Source organism: Hevea brasiliensis, chromosome 3, assembly GCF_030052815.1.
Source record: "Hevea brasiliensis isolate MT/VB/25A 57/8 chromosome 3, ASM3005281v1, whole genome shotgun sequence".
NCBI classification, from domain to species: Eukaryota; Viridiplantae; Streptophyta; class Magnoliopsida; order Malpighiales; family Euphorbiaceae; genus Hevea; species Hevea brasiliensis.
Genome location: NC_079495.1, coordinates 25410298 through 25417729, shown reverse-complemented (window position 1 = coordinate 25417729; position 7432 = coordinate 25410298).

Below are 7432 nucleotides of genomic sequence, written 5' to 3'. Positions count from 1 at the left end.
ACCTAGATATCTCATACCTTGCTTTCCTGCTATGTTCACCATACAATTCTTGCAGGTAAAGGAGGATCTCACTTGCATATTGCATATTCTCATGTTGCTTCTGTAACTCATTACTCATAGAAGAAAGCATGTAACACTTAGCTCTCATGTCATGCTCCTTCCACTTGTCCAAAGTTTCATGTTCCTCTTGAGTGGCCTCTGGAGGTAAGGGACCAGGAACCTGTGAGTCTAGAACATATCCTATATGTTCAAGGTTCAGGACAAGTTTCAAATTTCTTAGCCAATCAGAAAGATTAGGTCCTGTCAACCTATTGTGATCAAGTATGCTTGCAAGGATATTGGATGGTGGTGGTTGTGGTGTGCTCATTATTATCAGAAAATTAACTGTGAAAAATAACAAGATTAATTAGTAAATGTGTCATGTATTTAACCAAAATAATTATGGTCTTTTAATCAAATTGGTCCTCCCACTAACTTAGCGAATCCTACACTTCCAAAGTAGAAAACGAAAATCCTAGTTGGATGGATTTCTAGTGGGTGATTGAATTCTTATAGTCTTATTGATCATCCTCAGGCACATCCATTATTGGAATTACAATAAATTGTAAGTGAGCAACTCCTTGCCCATCACATCTCATGTGAGGTTCAATCATTTTACCTAGCCCCTAATGCTCAAAATCTCAGGCACATCCATTATTGACTTATCTTGCATTAGTTAAGTTGATCCCATTGAGCCAGTAAATATGCAAATAATTTTAATGTCCTCAGGCACATCCATTATTGGCCACCAAACCATTTACATATTTACAACATCTTATGCTTAACAATTATTCTTAAGAAAATCTCTTAAATTAATTGCATCATATGTAAGTATTTAAATTTTCTTAAAATAATTGCCTCAATGGAGGGCCTATGATATAATTACCTTTAATTATACCATTTCCAACTTAATCATTTGTTTGGAAGATTTTATGGTCGGCCTAATTACTATTATGGTCTCACTTTGCACATTATCCAATTAGCATGCATATATCATATACTTGCATACATTCCCATACATCTCATGCATTTAAGGATAAACATATAAATATGGTATGATCATGGACTTTCTAAGGGATTCAATTTTGAGCCACCAAGAATTGAATCAGGGCATTCCTAGGTGCATTTCATTCATTCATATTACAAGAGTTGTTGAAGGAGTACAAAATCAATACTTGATCTTGAATTTGTCCCACTAGTGCCACCAATGCTCTTGACCTCCTTGATCACCAAAAATATTACAACCTTTATAATAAATGCCATTAAAATAAATAAATTAATTTACAACCCAAAGAAACATAAAAGAAATAAATCCAATCACATTGGTCTTTTATTGTCCATGATTATCCATCATGCATATCACCATTTAACAATTAAATAAAATAGGCATACTAAAATTAAATTGAATATCTCATATTCAACTTAAAAATCAAGATTTGAATATGATTCAAACAAATTTAAAAATTTAGATTTGAATCACATCCTAACAAATTTAAAAATTCAGATTTGAATCACATTCAAACAAATTTAAAAATTCAGATTTGAATCAAAATTTAATTGTGTGATTAAAACTCCTAATTAAACATTTTAATTAGTCATGGGCCTAATTATGGGCCTTGAAAAGAAGCCCAAAATCCATGCGCAAGGTTGAATGAACCAATCCATAATGGTGCTCATCACCATGCCGCCACCTATTCTTTGCAACCAGCAATGAATCAATATAAACTTTTGATCAAATCACACAATTAAATCAGATATTAAATAATCTAAATGGCAAATATAGTGGCTTTGATACCAATTAAAGGAGCGGAAGCATGAAAATTATTAGATTAGAACATTGAATTCAAAAATTTTCTTCTAGGGTCTCATGCATCATGTAAGATTCATTATTTACCTATTGATTTCAATGTTCAATAGCATATTAAAACACTTTTAATATGTATTTGGATCTACATTTGCCATTTAAAATTTTAGAATTAACATATTAATTCATTAGAACCCTAGATTAATTCAAGAACATGTGCACTCACCTTTTGATGCACTGTAGATGTGTTTGGTACCTTTGGGAAGCACCTAGGACCCCAAATGTTGTCCCTCCAGATTGTCCACACCAAGATCACCAATGGTAACTCCTTGAACAGCTTCTAAAGCCTTGCTAACCAATTAGAAAATAGGGATTTGCCTTTAGAGAGATTGTAGATGTATATAAGACAATAGAAATTATTTCTAGCAATTTTAATTCAAGAGAATATGGACAATTCTCTTTGAATTGATGAAAGAAGAAGAAGAAGAAGAGAGAAGAGGAGAGGCTATGGGTGGTGGCACCTTTTGATAAAAATCAGAATGTTATTTTGTTCTTTCATAACATCATATTATATAATTAGGTCATCACTTAAAACCCTTGCCACATGTTATCTTCTGATTGGCTTAAAATTTTAATTGACCTAATCACATTAAGCCAAGTGTCAAAGCTAGATTTAATCCTGACTTTGATCATCTTACATGATTGGAAGACAAATGGCAAGCTTATATGGTGCCATTTGTCACCATCTCATGGTGCCACATGTCACCATATGAAATGACCAAATTACCCTTGTGTTGTAATTTTGAGTTCTCAACCCAAAATAATTATTTCTCCTCTTCTAATCAATTTATATCAAATATAAATTAAGTAATTAATCTCTATTAATTAATTTCTCATAATTAAATTCATATTTAAACACTTTAAATATAAATTTAACTTATACTATACATCCAAAAATCTAGATTTTGTTTCAAGCCATGCTAGGGACTTTGTAATCTAATTGCAAACTAAACCTATTTAATTAATCAATTAAACTCTTTAACTAATTAATTGAATCACATTTAACTTGGTGATTACTTGTGTATGTGTGTGACTCACTAGGCTCATCACTAATTGGCAATGAGATATGATATCAACTCTTAATATCATCAGAACTTTTTCTTACCATAATTGATTTTTCTAAATTATTTTGGCACTTCATAGACTATGGTTAACACCTAGCATAGCATACCATAGCCACCCAATTAGTAATAAGGAATACCTTAAATGAACCTTTAATCATATGTTACCATGCACTAGAATCTCTCTGTTATAAAATCCCAATTCGAGCTGGAGTCATGATTTATGTCAAACTCCATTTGCTATGAATATTATGTTCTCTTTTATTTCCAATTCTTGATTAAAAAGATTTTCTCATCAGAAACTCTTTTTTGATTAAATCTATCTATCCTGGCTAGGAACTTAAAACATCAAGAACAATTAAATGAACATAGGATTTTATCCCTATTTACTTAGGGTAACAGATTCCATCTTGATCAATATCTACCTCCATATATAACTAGTAGGAGCCAACACATGCCCATATACCCATACACAGTACAAGTATGAAAGCAATATCAAACTCAAACCACCTATATACAAGATAACTGTGCTATTTCAGGTCTAAAGATTATATGCACTGATATGATTTATGACAATGCATTGACAAGAGTAAACTCCATGTGCTTGTCATAAATGTCACTGGTTCGGCCTACTTATCATGCATAAATGCCTATCATGTTTGTTATATGGCATGAGACTCACCATTCCATCTTATTTACATCTCATATAAATAACTTGTGAACAAATATAATTAAAATCTTTCTAGATAAGTCATGTCCTTATTGTGAAGTATCCTCGATTGTGAACCAATTTATGATACTTTGTGTTAGAAATACTGTCACTCATATTCTCAACAACTTAAGAATAAAATTTCTAACAAAATATCAATGGACCTTTTCTATTACACATAAATATATTATGTAAACGGAAAAGTGAAAATGCCTTTTATTAATAAAACATTTACAAGATACATACTAAATGATATGCTCTAGGGCATACTACTAACAACTTCTTTCCCTTAAGGAAGAGAAACTCCTTCCTGCAGCTCTTTTTATGGGAGCCATGGATAGAGTAAATCAAGAATGGGTTAAGGTTTGGTGGGAAAGATTAAGAAAAGGGAAGAGTTTTTGAGACATTCTTAAAGAAAAAAAAGGTTTTATATTGTGGAATGGGTGTTTGAAATGTTTAAATAGAAGTTAGAGGGGTAGGCATGTCATTTCAAGAAAATTTTTCATGCCTCTTTAGTATGCCTCTGCGAAGATTTACACGGGGCCGTGTGTTACTACACGGGTCACCCTATGTAATATTTTGCCTTATTTTTTTCAAAGTCAGGCAAGTTACACGGGTCGTGTAACACTACACGGAGGTGACCCTTGTAACTTTCTACCTCCTTTTTTACCTCCTCTTTTTAACCCAATAACTTACATGAGTCCGTGTGGCTTTGCACGGAGCACCCTGTGTAAGTTTCTATTTCTCAAAACTCCCTTTTTTTTCTCCTTCCTTAGTTATACAAGCCATGTTTTCTTGCATAGGTCACCCTATGTAACTTTCTAGAGTTCATTGGTGTGTGTGTGTCTTGTGATCAGTAGGTTACAGGGGGCATGCTTCAAAGCACGGGGTATCCCGTGTAACTTTCTGGACCAAAATCCTAGGCACTTCAAAAGCATACCTTTTCTTATTCCTTCAAGTTTTCATGCTAACTCGTTTCTAAATGTATGAATGTGATGTATAACAGAGGTAAGTGTCGCAAGGGTTCTACGATCGTCGAGCAATTCTCACTGAAGTGGAAAGTGGGGAGTCATTACTTTAATTTTAAGGAAAATTAAAGAAAATCATTCTTTATATTAAAAGGTTTTGAAAAGAGTATTTACCACTTTTAATTTTAGAGATTCAAGGTATGAGGTCCGTATACGTGCAAGGAAGGTGTTAGGCACCCCACATAGTCCCTCGACGAGTGTAAGTAAATTTAAGGATGTGTTCTTAAATTTTATTGGAGTTTAGATTGCGATGTTAGTTTCTACATTTGCTATAGGAACACTCAATGTCTCATTATTTAGAGTAAACCCAGGAACAGAGGTAAATGGGATGACCCTAAAGTAAATTTTAACTTTGATTATTATTTTTATTAAATTCCTCCCTTCGCAAAAATTAGGACTTTAATTTTAAAGAGGTATCATTTAGTTTCTAGAGATTTACAACGTGTGAGGAGTATCCTCAGCTTACTCATTATTAATCTCATCATTGGTGTCCAAATAATAAAGGATGTTATGTGTGAAGTGGATATTAAAAAAATGATAAAAATTGAATGAAGATGGGTTTCAATTTCCATTCCTTTTGATTGAGACTGCAATCCAAAAGAGAATATGTTGATTAAAGCCTAGAGAGTTTTATGCATTAATGAGGACTCTCAATTAATGAGTCAAAGTCCCATCATCGACATAATCAACTGTTATTCTTTGCCCATATTAATTCAATTATTAATGCATTTATAACTTATCAATTTGTAGAGGATTGTTTTACAGGTAGTCTGCATAAAATACCATTCTAGCCTACACAGCTATATACATGTTTTATAAAAGGATTCTAACCAACTTCCTAAAAATATTTCATGTTCCAATAAACCGGCTATTATTCTATTTATACACTTGATTAAAGATATTTTATATTGTGTTTGGAGTTTTTTTTTTTTTTTTTTTTTAAATCTTAGTTAATGAATCAATAAAGGGGTACTTTAGGTTAACAGATTCAAGGAAGAACTCTCCCTTATACATACAAAAGGAAATTTAGAATAAGAAAAGATTTTAAAGATTCTAAGGAGGACTCTCCTTTGAATCCTGAATTATAATAGGTATATAAAATTTTGGGGTCCAAAGAAGGATTCTCTCATGAACCTAAAAATAGGGATGTTGTATTTAAAAACTGGTATAAGTCCAAGGAAAGACTTTCCCTCGACCTAAGGACATGGTAAGATTGTATCATTTTGAAAGAATATAATTAAATTCAAATAAGAACTCTCCCTCGATATAAGAGAATTGCATATTTGGTAAAACACTTAACATGGGATCAAGGAAAAACTTTCCCTCAAACCCCTTGGATAAAAAAAGGAAAATTTGTTATTTTATGAACAGACATAAAGGAAGGGATCCAAGAAAAAGACTCTCTTCCAAACCCCATACCTTAAAGAAAGATTGTATTTTAAAATATTACTGTTATGAGGTCATTGTAAGACTTCATAAAATCAATTTATTGACCTTCAAAGATGACCATTATTTAAATACATCAGTAATTACTAGGAACCTATTAAAGTGTCCAATTAACCATTTCATCGAACAATACAACATTATTTCCGAACAAATGTTATTATTTCTGAACTATAAAATAAGAATACAATTCCATATGCATTATTTCTGAACTCCTCTTGTACTTAGAGATAAAAAAATAAAATGCCATGAGGACCATTTCCAAACTCCTTTCAGACTTGCAATATAAACAAAAATGCTATAAGCATTATTTTCAAACTCATGCCCTTATATTCGAACTCTTACCATTATTTTCGAGCTCTTTTTATTAGCTGAACTCTTTGTAAAGAAGGATGATAATACTCACAATATCAAACTGAAGTAGCATTCACAAGATAAATAAAAACAATATTTCAAATGACAATGTAATATTGATGAAGTAAAAATATTCCAAAAAAAACATAAAAAAAATTTCAACGAAAATGTAAAAATATAATATATGCAGAGAAGTATTTCAACCATTATCGATCTTAATCTTATTCTCCTAAAAGTTTAGTAGAATAACATGCTATAGAATATGCATCGTAAAGGCTAGAAAAGCAAAGTGATAAAGAAAGTTCAGATTCTTGCTTACATAGAGCCCAAGGTGTTTGCACGTGACCTAGCTATACCCATTTTAAGGAAAAAATGTAGACATCCATAGAATTTTTTTTTTTGTTTTTTACCTGCAATGAGCTTTAATAGTGATGGGGAAAAGTGGGCTCTGACGTCTGGTGCTTACAAAGGAAATGGAGCTATAGAACTATCAAATCAATCTTTTTGATTTGATGAGCTAAAGTACTTTGGATTGAGATTTTCAATGTGAAATGTGAGGATTCTAAGAACTATTATTTTGAGAGTGGACATTCTTTAGAAAGCTAATGTTTATAAAGACTCTCTATTCTCTTCCCTTATACTTTTTAGACTTTTAAAAAGAACCCTTTTAACAGTAACACTTCGGGTATTTATAGGGAATGGAAGCCCTAAAATGGAGGGTCAGGATTCAAGATGGAAAAAGGAAGGGTTGGGATTTAAAAGGACAAAATCTGAGGGTCAGGAATTAAAGAGATCGAAAATTAAGGGCAAAGATCAACTTAAGACTTCTTTGTCCTTTTATTCTTTGATCCCAAGGTTGGGAATTGTGCTTTACATACTAGATGAAGGGTTGAGATTAAAAAATATCAAAATTTTCTTTATTACTTTTGATCTA